Source organism: Pan paniscus, chromosome 12, assembly GCF_029289425.2.
Source record: "Pan paniscus chromosome 12, NHGRI_mPanPan1-v2.0_pri, whole genome shotgun sequence".
NCBI classification, from domain to species: Eukaryota; Metazoa; Chordata; class Mammalia; order Primates; family Hominidae; genus Pan; species Pan paniscus.
In genome coordinates, this window is record NC_073261.2 from 79,654,662 (window position 1) to 79,670,375 (window position 15,714).

Sequence of the window (15,714 nt, forward strand, 5' to 3'; positions counted from 1 at the left end):
AGATGAAAAACACAGTCTCTGATAAGTCCAGAATCAAGCAGAGAAGGCAAATGACAATATAGCCTAAATGTGAAATAATTAGAGTGCTCTGGGAACACAAAGTGCAAAGCAACTACCTCTAGTTGGAGTAATGTGGCAGACTGCCAACTGTCCTCATACCTGTTCTCTTTTCTTCCACAATAATATAACCTTCCCTGTGGCCATGGACTAAGTTCTGGCCAATGAGATGCAACCAGATACATGGTGTGGGAGGCTTTAGGGAAGCTTTTTTAAGAAACAGCTGGTGTATGCCCTTTGTCTCTTTTTTCTTCCATACTGCTGCTTAAAACAAAGACACCTCAATTTTGAACCATAAGGACAAGGGTCAAATCTGAGAGCTTCCAAAGCCATGAGCTGAAAATTACTTCGTGGAGCAGAGCTGTCGTTTTAGCCCTACACTGCAAACTCTGAACTTTGATAGGAAATAAATTCTCATTTTTAGGCCATCCTTATTTTGAAGTCTCTGTTACTTGCTACCGTACCCAACTAATCCTAACTAATGCAGGGAATCAGGAAAGGCTTCGCAGAAAAGGTGATCATGAGCTAGGTTTTAATGACTGAATAGCTATGTGCCAAGTGGAAAATGGAATTTCAGGCAGATATCGCAAAGGCATGGACTCCGGAAAGGGCCTGGCTCTCCAAAAGATGGAAAATGATTCAGATGGCTGATGTATGGGGCGGATGATGTCAAGTAAAAGACAAAGCAATCTGAAAAGTGGGGAAGAGAGAGACTCTCAAGGGTCTTCCATGCCATGTTTAAAAGGTGCTTTTATTCCTGGATGTGGTCTTATTCAATGACTAAGACTTCATTTCTCTGCATATGCTAGAAGAACCAAATAGCTCAGCTGGAAGACAATCAAGCAGTATGGATTAGGTATGATGAGGACAGGGGTTCAGGAAAAAAAAAATCTTATTTCTGTAAGAGAAGGGTACATTATTATTTTAGTAAATATTGAGGACTAGAAGAAATATGACATGAAGAAAAGATTATGACTCTGAGAGTTAAGGGAGAAGAATATGGATAAATGTATACTTTGGTAATGGCTAGATTAAGTAAGGATTCAAATATCTGCCTATTAAAGTGAACTAAGGCCAATGAATTATTGTATAACTGTAACCATCTATCAATAATAAAATTCCTTTTTATTATATGCCTATACCTGTATGCAGGTTTCCTTTCACAAATGGCTGTCATACGTTAGTAAGTGATAGCTGAACAGTACCAGAAACTTGGTATTTGATGATCTGACCCCTCTCAAAGAGTTATAAAGAAAAATCAGTGCTTTTAAAGGTTATTAAGAGCTTTAATTTTTATTCATACAAGTGGCATTCATTTTCTGCAATGACTGTATATTATTTTTGTAAATTTTAGTTTTCTAATTAAAAAAAAACCACCAGTGTCCTATTAAGAAAATAAAAAACAGCACCAACTATTGCTCCACAGAAGTATCAGAGACAAATTACTGAAAGGGTATATGGCCTCTGTGAATCCATAATCCATTAATTATACTGTCCAAAGTGTCAAAGATCAGAAAATTCCAAGAAGTCCCACAACGTTTCCATTATTTCTTTCTAACTCTCCATTAAGTACTACATTTCAGTCTTTTAATAAATAGTTACTGCATACTGATTACATCCTAAATAGAGTGTGGGACAGTTTATTAACTAGAAAACTGTAGGACATGGTTTTTATGTTTTAACCTGATATTCCTGCTTTCAATTACTTTTGGTGTGTCATTAGTATCTTCAACCAGATTATGAGTTTTCTTAGCACCTTACTCTGTAACAGGCACCAAAACACTTGCTAAGGAGCACTGTGGGAAAATACTGATTTTTTAAAGAGTGAGATACATGGCTTTCTTCATTTAGATGTTATTCAAATCATTTGTATCTAATTGTAACTTTTGCTTGAAAGAATGTTATAGCTTTTTTTAACCTTGAATTTTACTTGCTTATTATTTATTCATCCCTTACAATGGTTATTCCTTTTTTTTTTTTTTTTTCTCAGTTTCACTGTGTCACCTAGGCTGGTGCAATCCAGGATCACTGCAGCCTCGACCTCCTGGACTCGTGCGATCCCCCCACTTCAGCTTCCCAAAGTGTTGGAATTACAGGCATGGGCCCCACACCCAACTAGTTATTCTTTATTATAAAATAATCTGGGACTGGCTGGGCATGGTGGCTCACGCCTGTAATACCAACACTTTGGGAGGCTGAGATGGGTGGATCACCTGAGGCCAGGAGTTCAAGACCAGGATGGCTAACATGGTGAAACCCCATCTCTACTAAAAATATAAAACTTAGCTGGGCATAGTGGCATGCGCCTGTAATCCCAGCTACTCAGGATGCTGAGACAGGAGCATCACTTGAACCCGGGAGGCGGAGATGGCAGTGAGCTGAGATCGCGCCACTGCACTCCAGGCTGAGCAATAAAACGAGACTCTGCCTCAAAAAATAAATAAATAAAATAAAAATAATTTGGGCAAAAATAGGAATCTAGTATGTAAAGAGGTCTTTGACCCATGTAATTATTTGCCAGTGGATACACATTAAGATGTTAAAATCTCTCCAATTATGATTCACCACACGATTTTTAAACATTGTAAGAATAAAGCTAACAGTGAAACCAGCTATTGTGAAAGTTGATTATAAATTCACCTAACTCATCACCATATAAAAGACTAACTCGCATGGCCCTGGCCCTTAATATCAAGAGATGAAATTACAGTGATAATGATTTCTAGGAACAAAGAAAGGACACAGTTGCCAGTGAGCATCTATAGCTTTTATAATATTCTCAAAGGGGTCAAGCCTATTAAAGATACACATTGGTTCTTCCTTACCTCCAGATTCTCAGAGCCCAGCTGGGCCTGCTTCAAACTATCTTCTATACTGTCTCCAGGAGTGCTACATAAATCAGCACTGGGAAATAGTTTCTGTTCAAAATTCTTCAGTGGTCTCTACCCCTTGAAGGATAAAATGTAAATTCTTTCAAGTGGCACATTGGGCCATGATGAATTTGGCTCCTGCCTAACCACTAAGTTTCATTAACAGTGTTTCTTTTTCTTTCCAAGTTCAAACTACATAGGAGTTTTCTGGAGACACCAGGCTTCCTTCTGCATGCTATTCCACAAGCTGCTGTTCCCTCTGCTTGGAATGCCCTCCCTCTACTTACACTATACCTAGCAAAAACATTACTACACTCATTCGGCAAGTCTCAGTTCACTCATCATCTTCCCTGTAAAGGCATCCAAGACTCCTCCAGGCTGACTGACAGCTCCTTCCAGTGGTGCGCTCTCGGAATGGAATAAAAGCCCTGATACAGTCAGTTCTACTATAATGTTTGTTTTGAAAACTACAATTTGTTTCAATGTGCTGGTTACACTAGGGCACAACATGAACACGTGAATCCCATTTTCTTATGTGCCATTTAACACTAGATGAATGAAATAAACTGCATCCAGCCATAGAGCCTGAACATAGGAATACACAACACATATACCTCAAACATCTCCCAGCTACCTCAGTACATCTCTTAAGTTACCAGCCACAGCCATCCACATCTGGTGTTAACTTTTCCTCAGATTTCAGGCAACTGTCCTTCCACCATTTCACAGTAACTCACAAGAGGCAACTTTTCCCATGACTACCTTCACATGCAAACTTCAGGTCTTTTTTAAGGTAAAGTGCCATATTTATTGTAGTTTTTACGTTTCTCTTATGTAAAACTGTTAAAATGGTGCTATCATTTTTATTAGGTTCCTACTTCTTTTAAAAATGTGTTACTGATGAAACTTTTATGTGTTGTGCCTCAATCTTATTTCTCCCTACACTTGGTGATTTTTAAGAATGTATACATCTCATTATAGCAGAACTGACTGGACGCAGTATTTTGCTGGTTTCTGTGGTATATGTACCAACAACAGACAGTTCAGTTCTACTGGCCAAACCTGGCTCCAACATACCACATCCACAGTCCTTTGTACATATCTGTGTCATAACAATCACATTTTTGCGTAAGTCCTTTCCTGTTTATTTCAATAGACAGTAAACTCCTTGAGGGCAGGGTCCTTGTCTTAGTATTAGTATTTTCTGGCTGTCATAACGAAAACACCATAAACAGGGTGGTTTATACACAAAAGAAATGTATTTCTCATAGTTCTGGAGGCTGAAAGTCTAAGATCATCACAGCACTGGCAGATTTGGTGTCTGGTGAGGACCTGCTTCCTGGTTCAGAGATGGCCATCTTCTCACTGTAACCTCACATGGTGGAAGGAGAACTCTCATCTTTTCAGCTCCGTACAAAGGCACGAATCCCATTCATGAGGGTATCATCCTCATAACTTAATCACCTCTCAAAGGCTCCACCTCCTTATGTAATCACACTGGGGATTAGGTTTCAACATATGAATTTTGGGGGGAATATGAACATTCAGTCTACAGCAGCCCTTTCCACCTTAGTACTGTTACTCCTTGAAGAGTATCCAGCAGATAGTACGCATCTTGCTAATGCAGACACAATGGAGTAATGGACTTCAAATCGAATATAAAAAGAATGGCTATAAAGCCTACTTCTACAATGGAGAATTAGTAACACCTGCTGTGCTCCAAACCCCCACCAACCTTATTAGTAAAAGGAGAGCTCGGATTTAAACACAAGTGTTTCTGACCCCAAAATGTAACACAAAAGAGACAATGGTCCATAATTAACCTTCATATCTGAATATACCTACTAATCCGATATCCTAGCCTACATATACTTCAAGGTAAATGAGAATTATAGACTGATTAATAAAGCAGACTCCAGAAATGTCATTGACAGATTTTTTCCCATCAATTAGCAAGTGTATATAAAATGTCTTCTAGGAATATGCAAATTAAATTTAGTTATACATTTAATATTTCATGGGAAAAAAATTGTATGAAATAGGACCCATTCTCCAAATATGGGCCATTTAATCTTTTTGAGACAGAGTCTCACTCTGTCGCCCAGGCTGGACTGCAGTGGCACAATCTTGGCTCACTGCAACCTCCGCCTCCTGAGTTCAAGTGATTCGCCTGCCTCAGCCTCCCAAGTGGCTGGGATTACAGGCGCCCACCACCATGCCTGGCTAATTTTGTATTTTTAGTAGAGACGGGGTTTCACCATGTTGGCCAGGCTGGTCTCAAACTCCTGGCCTCAAGCAATCTGCCCGCCTCGGCCTCCCAAAGTGCTGGGATTACAGACGTGAGCCACCATGCCTGGCCAACCTAATCTTAATCTAAGCCAATCTCAAAAGTTACCCTGAAATCTAGGACAAACAGTATTAATATCCTGACACTTAAAATACCGAGCATTACATGGCATAGTAGTTACCAGATGTGAAGTGATTTGTTGGCCAAAATCCGTATCTAAGATTGATTTATTTACATATACAGTCATGTGCTGCATAATGATGTTTGGGTCAATGAGAGACGGCATATATGATGGTGGTCCTTTAAGATTATAACAGAGCTGAAAAACTCCTATTCTAATGATGTCTAGATGATCCTAACCAAGTGTATGCTCAGGACAATGTGTGTGTTTGTATCTTAGTCTTTAACAAAAAAGCTAAAAATTTAAAAACAGAAAAAAGCTTATAGAATAAGGATATAAAGAAAAAACATTTTTGTACAGCTGTATATGTTTGTGTTTTAAAACAAGTACTACTACAAAATAGGCAAAAAGTTATAAAGAATTAAAAAGTCTACAAAGTAAAAAAGTTAAAGGAAGCTAAAGGTCAATTTGTTATTGAAGAAAGAGATTTTTAAGTAAATTTAGTGTAGACTAAGTGTCCAGTGTTTATAAGGTCTACAATACAGTAATGTTCTAGGCCTTCACATTCACACACCACTCACTCACTCACTCACTCACTCACCCAGGGCAACTTCCAGTCCTGCAAGCTCCATTCAAAATAAGTGCCCTATACAGGTGTGCCATTTAAAAATATTTTATACTGTATTTTTACTGTACCCTTTGTGTATAGATGTTTAGATACATAAATACTTACCATTGTGTTACAACTGTCTAGAGTATTCAGTACAGTAACAGGCTATACAGGTTTGTAGCCTACGAGCAACAGGCTACGCTATACGGCCTAGGTGTACAGTACGCTATACCATCTAGGTTTGTATGAGTCTTGTCTCTGATGGTCGAACAATGAAATCGCTTAATGACATACTTCCCAGAACGTATCCCTGTTGTTAAGCAACATATGGCTACTTTTGGATCCCCTATTATATGCATACATTTAAATTTTTTAAGTCACAGTATTTATATTTTAACTACTGTTGTCTTGAGTAACACAGTGTGAATTTCAAGCTATATGTCAGCGATGTTAGTAAAAAATTAGATTTTAGCATACTAGCATATGTCTCAAACAATGGTGAAAAACTAGTTTCTTATATTAAGGTTTTGCTAAGAAACTAAACCACACATAGTGCTTGTGAAGTTATACAGCACAGATAAATGGTTCTCAAATTAAGCATCTATCAGGATAACAGACGGCTTGTCAAAACGAATTACTGGGTCTCACTCCCAGAATTTCTGATTCAGTAGATCTGAGGTAGAGCCAGAAATTTTGTGTGTCTAACAAGTTCCCAGGTTGATTCTGACGATGCTAGCCCTGGTACCACACTTTGAGAACCACTGGCATAGAGGCAAATGGAAAAGCTTTGGGGGTCAGAAATACAAATCGCTGGCCAGCGTGGTGGCTCATGCCTATAATCCCAGCACTTTGGGAGGCCGAGATGGACGAATCACTTTGAGGTCAGGAGTTCAAGACCAGTCTGGCCAACATGGAGAAGCCCCATCTCTACTAAGAATACAAAAATTAGCCGGGCATGGAGGCACACACTTGTAGTCCCAGCTATTCGGGAGGCTGAGGGAGGAGAATGGTTTGAACCCAGGAGGTGGAGGTCGCAGTGACTGAGATAGCAGCATTGCACTCCAGCCTAGGTGACAGAGCAAGATTCTATCTTGAAAAGGAAGAAATAAAAATCCCTGCTTATATTTAACATCTATGGACACAGGTAAACAGTTTTACCCTTAAATTTCCTCATGCCTAAAATGAGGAAAATTATTGGAGAATTAAACAAATAATATATGTAATAAGTGCCCAATACATAGTAAGCACTCAAATGATAGCTACGTGTGCTGGCTTATGAATAAATGAATATCATACTTAACAGTACACATTGCTTCAATGCAAACCAAGATAGAGTAAAAACACTCCATCCTGTCTCTCCTACTGAATATAGCTATAAAACCCCAGAATGCTTGGAGCAGCTATTTAAAGATTCTGAAAAGTAAATGGTGGGAGGTAGATGGCAAAATATCAAAATTCAATGGTAGCATGGAACCAGTGGTAAGTTTACTTTTTTCTCCTCTTGTATCCTGCCACCTGGACTTGGGGGAAACCTGGAAGTGGAAATCAATGCAGAGATCCAGGAGAAGCCCTCCAGTTCAGGCTTAAGAAACTGGGAAAAGGATCCTGGCAGTTAACAGTTGGGCGCCCACAGGTACCTAAAACTCTGAGGGAGGGAAACATTCCTCCACAATCCCAGAAGCTGTTGTTTCAAGAGAGTAGGCAACCTCTCTCCATCAACTTTTTTTTCCTCTCTGTACTCCTACCACTTAGCCCTGGATGTGGGTGCAATCACAGGAAGTGAGCAGAGTAGAAAAAGACCCAGCTTTTCCTCTCAAGGACTGAAAAGAGGTCGGCAGCAGAAACTATAAAGGAAATTGCTGAGAGGGAGGAACTCACAGCAAAGTGAATCCATAAAGTTGATTATAAACTCCTGGCTTCATCCCAGAGCTGAACATGGCATGGATCTCAACCTAAACAGCAAACCAAAAACTATGAGAACTGAACTAAGAGAGAGATTACCACCTATCTCGAACTGACTGGAACAGTATCAGACTGATACTGCATATAGGACAGACCCAAACAGCGAAGCACTACAGGCTTTGAAAACAAACTGACATTGAAATCACCACCCACAGAAAGCTGGCTGCAACTTGAAGGTTGAACCCAACAGACTCAACTGACTGCTAAAACACAAATAGCAACATTCTCCATGGAATTTAAGTAAGATCCAGAGTCTTATAATGTAATATTGAAGATGCCCAGGATGCAATCTAAAATTACTTAGAATATGAAGGACCCAGAAAATATCAACTTGCATGGGACAATAAACAGACACCAACACTGAGATGACACAGTATTTGAATTATCTGACAAAGACTTTAAAGCAGCTATTATAAAAATGCTCCGCTACTCGGGAGGCTGAGGCAGGAGAATGGCGTGAACCCGGGAGGTGGAGCTTGCAGTGAGCCGAGATCGCGCCACTGCACTCCAGCCTGGGCTACAGAGCAAGACTCCGTTTCAAAAAAAAAAAAAGGCTCCAACAAGGGAAAACACTCTTGAAACATATAGGTCTCAACAAATAAGTAGAAGCCATTAAATAGAACAGAATGAAAATTTTAGGCTAGGCACAATGGCTCATGCCTGTAATCCCAGAACTTTGGGAGGCTGAGGTGGGCGGATCACCTGAGATCGGGAGTTCGAGACCAGCCTGACCAACATGGAGAAACACCGTCTCTAATAAAAATATAAAATTAGCCGGGCGTGGTGGCAGGCACCTGTAATTCCAGCTATTCGTGAGGCTGAGGCAGGAGAATCGCTTGAACCCAGGAGGCAGAGGTTACAGTGAGCCAAGATCGCGCCATTGCACTCCAGCCTGGGCAACAAGAGCGAAACTCCATTGCAAAATAATAATAATAATAATAATAATAATTTAGAACTGAAAAATACTGTAACTGAAATTAATCACTGGATGGGCTTAATAAGCAAAATGGAGATGACATAGGAAAGTCAGTGAACTTGAAGATAGACTGGTAGAAATGATCTAGTCTGAACAACAAAGAGAAAAATAGTGAACAGAGAGCCATAAGAACCTTTGGGATATCAAAAGGTCTGACATTCGTGTCACTGGTATCCCTGAAAGGAGAGTGAAAGACAGCAATGGAGAAAAATATTTGAGAAAATAACGGCTGAAAACTTTAACAAAGTTAGTAAAAGATACAGTGTATATCAGATTCTAGAAGCACAGAGAAACCAAGTAGAATAAACCCAAAGAGGGCCAGGCACAGTGGCTCATGCCTTGTAATCCCAGCACTTTGGGAGGCCGAGGGGGGTGGATCACAAGGTCAGGAGTTTGAGATCAGTCTGGCCAGTATGGTGAAACCACATTTCTACTAAAAATACAAAAAATTAGCCGAGCATGGTGGTGCACGCCTGTAATCCCAACTACTCAGGAGGCTGAGGCAGAAGAATTGCTTGAACCGGAGAGGCAGAGGTTGCAGTGAGCTGAGATTGCACCACTGCACTCCAGCCTGGGCGACAGAGCGAGACTCCGTCTACAAAAAAATAAACAAATAAATTTTTAAATAAACCCAAAGGAATCCATGCCCAGACATATCATAGTCAAACAGGTAAAAAATAAAAACAAAAAATTTTGACAGTAGCAAGAAAAAAAAAAGTGATGCATTACTTATAGGGGAATAGTAATTTGACTGCCTATAAATTTCTAACCAGAAACAATGCAGTTTGAAAGGAAACAGCACATTTTTAAAGGGTTGAAAGAAAATAATTGTCAACTCAGACTCTAGGGAAGTAAGTAAAATGAGGACACTTTTGAATAAAGGTAAAATTATGAGAATTCATTACCAGCAGATCCACTCTGAAAGAGTTACTAAAGGATAGAAGAGAAATGATATCAAGGGAAAAAATGTATTATCTATAATTAAGGAAGAACAAAGAAATGGTAACCATCCAATGAATGCTGAGGTTTAAAAAAACAAAAAACAAAAAAACAGTACCCATTGGGTTCAAAGCAGAAACTATGTAATTGTCTGATGGGGTTTTATATGTATGTAGATGTAATATAAAAGACAATACAACAAACAAGAAAGAAGGCAGAGAAATACATATGGTGTTAAGATTTCTACAACTCATTTAGGTGGAAAAATACTTATTTTAAAATAGAGTACTAAAAACTGTTTAAATAACTCAAAAGACAGCAGGAAGGGGGAAAAGAGGAACAATAAACAAAGAGAACAAACAGAAAGCAAATAATAAAACAGCAGAGCCAAATCTAAACATATCAGTAATTATATTAAATGTAAATAACCTAAAAATACCAATAAAAGACAAAATTATTAGATTTTTTTGAAAAGGATGACCCAATTGTATGCCACCTACAAGAAATTTATTTCAAATATGATGAGATAAGTAGGTTAGAAGTAGAAGGATGAAAAAAGATAAACATAGAACTATTAAGAAGAAGAAACCTGAACTGGCTATATCATTATCAAATAGGTACATTTCAAAGCAAAGAAAATTACCAGGAATAAAAAGAGCCACAACATAATAATGAAAAGGCCAATTCACCAAGAAAATATAATCCTAAATGTGTATGCACCTAACAACAGAACTTCAAAATATATGAAGCAAAAACAGACAGAACTGGAAGGAGAAACAGACAAATCTACAATGATAGTTGGAGATTTCAACACCCTCCTCTCAAAAAACTATGCAACAAAAATCTAATAGACAAAAATATCAACCAGAAGATAGAACACCATCAACCAACTGTATCTAGTTGACATCTACAAAACATTCTACCCAGGAAGAGCAAACAAAATACACTTTCTTTTCAAGTACATGCAAAACGTTCACCAAGACAGATCACATCCTAGGCCATAAAACAAATCTTAACAAATTTAAAAGAACTGAAGCAACATAAAATATGTTGTTTGACCATAATGAACCTAAATTACAAATAAATAACAGAAATAATCTCCAAAAATTTAGATATTTAGTGATGTACTTATAAGTAATCCACAAGTCAAAAAGGAAGTCTCAAATGAAGTTAGAAAATATCTCGAACTGAAAAGGAAATAAAAATACATCATTTGTATGATGTAGTTAAGCAATGCTCAGAGGAAAATGTATGGCATTAAATACTTATATTAACAAAAAAGAAACTTATCAAATCAGTAATCTAACTGTCCACTTTAAGAAGCTAGAAGAAAAAAAGAGCAAAACAAACCCAAATCAGGTAAAAGGACATGCCTACAGCTAACATCATGCTTAATGGTGAAAGCCTGAATGCTTTCACTCTATAATTGGGAAAAATGCTTTCCCCTCTATAATTGGAATCAATGATATTTACTCTTGTCAACATTGTATTTGACATCCTAGCCAGTGAAAGGAAGCAAGAAGAAGAAAAAAAAAGCATACAAATTAGAAAGAAATAAAACTATCTCCATTTGCAGACATATTTATTTACACAGAAATCCCAAAGAATCTACCAAGCAAACCTCTTACAACTAAAGAGTAAGATTACAAGGTCACAGGATACAGGTCAACACACAAAAGTCAATCATATTTTTATATATTACCAATGAACAGTCAGAAACTAAAAATTTTAAAAACCAATCATAATAGCTCTGAAATAATGAAATATGAAATCTAACAAAACATGTACAAGAGCTTCTTTACTACAACTAATAACACTATGAAAGAAATAAGAAAAGATGTAAATAAGCAGAGAGATACCACATTCAAGGGCTGGAAGACTCAACACAGTAAAGATGTCAATTCTTCCCATCTGATCTACAGATTTAACACAATTCTAATCAACCCCTCGCCAGGATATTTTGCACTGATACAGACAAACTGATTCTGAAACCAAAGGCAAAGGAACTAGAATAGCCAAATAATTTTGATGAGGAATAAAACTGAAAGAATCATAAATCATAAGGTTTAAAAACATCATAAAAACCAACAGTAATTAAAACATTCTGTAGTATAGGGAAAGGACAGATACACGAAACAGAATAGAGCTGAGAAAGAGACCCACACACATGTGACCAATTGATTTCTGACAACAGTGCAAGATGACTCAAGGGAGAAAGGGTAGTCTTTCCCTAAACAATAGGTGTTGTAACAATTGGACACCCATATACCAAAATACATGAACCTTAACCTAAACTTCACACCTTATACAATAACTCAAAATGGATCACAGATCTAATGTTTTGTAGAATGCAAACCTATAAAACTTTCAGAACATGAGATAAAATCATTGTGACAAAATACATGAACCTTAACCTAAACTTCAGAAGACCTTACACAATAACTCAAAATGGATCACAGATCTAATGTTTTGTAGAATGCAAACCTATAAAACTTTCAGAACATGAGATAAAATCATTGTGACATGGAGTGAAGCAAAGAATTTTTAGACATGACACCGAAAGTACCACCCATAAAAGAAAAAAAAATTATGAACTGGACTTCATCAAATTAAAAACTTTTGTTCCATGAAAGACAATGTGAAGAGTATGAAAAGCAAAGTATAGACTGGGAGAAAATATTGGCAAATGACATATCTGACACAGGATCTGTATCCTGGATATGTAAGGAACTCTCAAAATTCAACAGTAAGAAAGCATATAACAGCCATTAAAAATGGGCAAAAGACTTGAACAGAGTTCACTGAAAAGAACAGATGGAAGGCAACTGAGTACATAAAAATATTCAACGTTATTAGACATTAGAGAAATCCAAATTAAAGCCAAAATGACATAAGAACAAATAAAATAAAAAGTGGTGGTAACACAAAATGCTGGCAAGGATGCAAAGCAACTAGAACTCTCATAACATTGTGAGTGGGGCTGTTTTCAGCTATTCTTGAAAACAGTTTGGCAACTCTTGATAAAGTTAAACATACATATGCCATATGACCCAGCAATCCCAACCCTTGGTATTTATCCTAGAGAAATGAAAACTGTGTTCACACAAAAACCCATATATAAATGTTTATAACAGTTCTATTCACAATTGCTCCAAACTGGAAATAACCCATATGTCCTTCAACAGGTGAATGGATAAACAAACTGTTAGTGCAGCTATACACAAAGGAATACTCTTGAGCAACAAAATGGAATCAACCATTGATACATACAACAACCTGGCTGATTTTCAAAGACATTATGATGAATAAAAGAAGTCAGCTTGAATATACCCACTAATCTAACCTACTGGCCTACATATACCTCAAGTTAAATGTGAATGACAGACTAATTGAAAAAGCAGACTCTGGAGACGTGGTTGACAGATTTTTTTCCCCCTTGACTGGCAAATGTATACAAAATGTCTTAAATCCTTTGAGCATGTGTGCATCAGTGAAACAGGAGAATGAAGACAGCTGGAAGGAGACTTTAAAAAATTACTTACAAAGATATGACATGGGTATAAACTCTAGACTGAGAAACAAGCATATCTTTCAACCACCCATAGAGGCTATTAATACTTAATATCAACTAAACACAAATATTTAATATCACCATGTAAAAAAGAGAATTTAAGACAAAGCAAACAGAGTATATACAATCAAATAGAAGTTTAAATAAAGATTATATATTCATACTAGATATTCATTGGGTCCTTGAAATAGAAATGACAATACTGTCCATTATTAATATGGAATGTGCCTGTTTTTTCTAATAGCAGTTACAGATTTATACTAATCTATCCATATTTTTTTCACCTAATTCCCTCTGACACCAAAAAGGTGCACTTTGAAGGCGGACTGGGATCAAGTACTTAGACTGGTCACAGTTGCACCCCTCTGTAAAACCATCCTAAGAAGGCATGAAATATTTCTTTTTCCTCCAAGATAAACCCACAGCAAATCAGTACAACAAAACACACAGAGGATTATAATTCAAAGAAGACTGCTATTCATTATTTGTAACTACATATATTTTGGGATGATGCCATAAAAGTTAGTAGACTAACCAGATGACTAAAAACTATTTAAATAAGTGACCTATCTCACTCTTCCTAATTTTAATTCTTAACGTATTAAATATAAGTCTAATGTGGAAGCACTAGGCTCCTTTTAAATGACAACAGCACTAGATAACTTCTCTATCTTAAACCTTCTGAGGATATGAGCTTTAAGTAGCAAATCCAGCTCTTCATGTTTTCCATTATGCTAAAATGTAAAATTTGGTGCAATTAAAAAACTGATAACAAATATTTACCTACTAATCAAGTTAATTATTGAATGCTTAAAATATCCCATGCCCTAAGGGTCATACAAAAGAGAGATCAAAATGATACAGGGCCTCAGAGACTTGGCAAAGGAGACAATGCAGATCTGAGATAATTAGACACCAAGACCGTGCATAATAAAGTACTATGGAGTACAGTTAGGGAATAACATCTAAATAGATGTAAAAACATTCTTTAATAAGTCTCCCATATAAATCTCTTCCATGGAAGAGAAAATAAATTCATTTAAAGTAGAGAGGCACTGCAATACAAAGGAGTCTCAGCTCTGCCATGAAAATGCTCTTAGATAAGTCTCAACTGCTGTAATGTCTAGGTAGTAGACATGACACCTGACACAAAAAGGACATTTGTTCATTCACCTCTGATTTGGATTTGGCTAATCAAGAAAGCAGGAGCAGGCAGGGGTTCCCCCTAGAACGGACTCACTCAGGATGTCTGCACCTCGGGACAGCAAGCTTGCTGCTTAATTCAATACTGCTTTCTCAGAACCGTGTGAAAGAAAGGATGCTGACACCCAAAAGGAAGACTTGGCTCCTCTCCTTGCCTCCTCCAGAGTACACACACTTATATTAAGGGCCTCACTGTCCTGCCCCCAGCTGCACTGGTACCTCACAGTCCCAGGGACCCCCTATGATGCATCAGCTGTCTAGCTTAGTTTCACTCTGGTTCTCTGTAAACTCATCTGAAAAACAGGGAATTGGACCAGATCCCTTACAATACCACAATCTACAAATACAATGAATTACAAACACTAACCACAGAACACTAATCTTACAAATTTGTCAGTTATTAGTAAAAACAGCTTATTAAATTTGCTACCTGGATTTTAGTTCTGGTTTTATAAAAAATATCAAGCTGTTTTAGAAATGCCAAATTGGAAAAGCAAATACTGCTGAATTCTTTAAAAGAGATTCTTACCATAGACACAAACTAGTAAAATAGCCAGATCTCACAGTAAGACATAATCTATGCAAAAACTCATCACAGTTTGTTATTAAAGTTTTACCATTCAGAACAAAAATATTCTTGTAAATGAAGTAATGTTAGTATCCTATGACACCAAGAGCAGTACAGTTCCCAGCAATGTCTGCAGGAATCAAGATCAAGTGAACCTTTAAGTTCAAGACTTCAAATTCAGATATACAGGAAAACAATCTTAATTACTGAACAGCAAGGATGTGCAAGGAATTGTACTAATCACTTTACTTGGATTATCTTTAGTTCTCACAATAATCCTATGAGGTACAAGTTTTTATCACAGTTTTAATGATGAGAACATTGAGGCTCAGGTTAAATAATAAGACTTCAGAACAACATGCTCTGATCAGTGAACCCAATCACTCACATCCTTTCAGCAGATATAACCCTACAATGAAAAGGTGGGCCATCAGACTATCATAGCTTGATATTGTTTCTTAATATAAATTTTTAAAATTAGCTTTGCTTTCTTTATCAGTTTTCCATAAATCTGCTTAGAATAGAATCAGTTCCCTGACCAAACTGAGTT

The 15,714-nt window shown here is 37.3% G+C and overlaps 1 protein-coding gene across 19 annotated transcripts in view; it reads right to left on the bottom strand.

Annotated features, from left to right (window-relative positions):
• SOCS5 (suppressor of cytokine signaling 5) overlaps positions 1 to 15,714 on the bottom strand; it is a 177,225-nt gene that overhangs the window by 140,279 nt on the left and 21,232 nt on the right. For 2 of the 19 annotated variants that reach the window (XM_063594968.1, XM_063594967.1), the window contains exon 1: positions 1 to 15,714. This exon is cut by the window's left edge; it is cut by the window's right edge and continues 20,601 nt beyond it. The exons of the other annotated variants lie outside the window; for them this stretch is intronic. The gene's annotated coding sequence lies outside the window, so the exon portion shown is untranslated. 19 annotated transcript variants of the gene reach the window in all.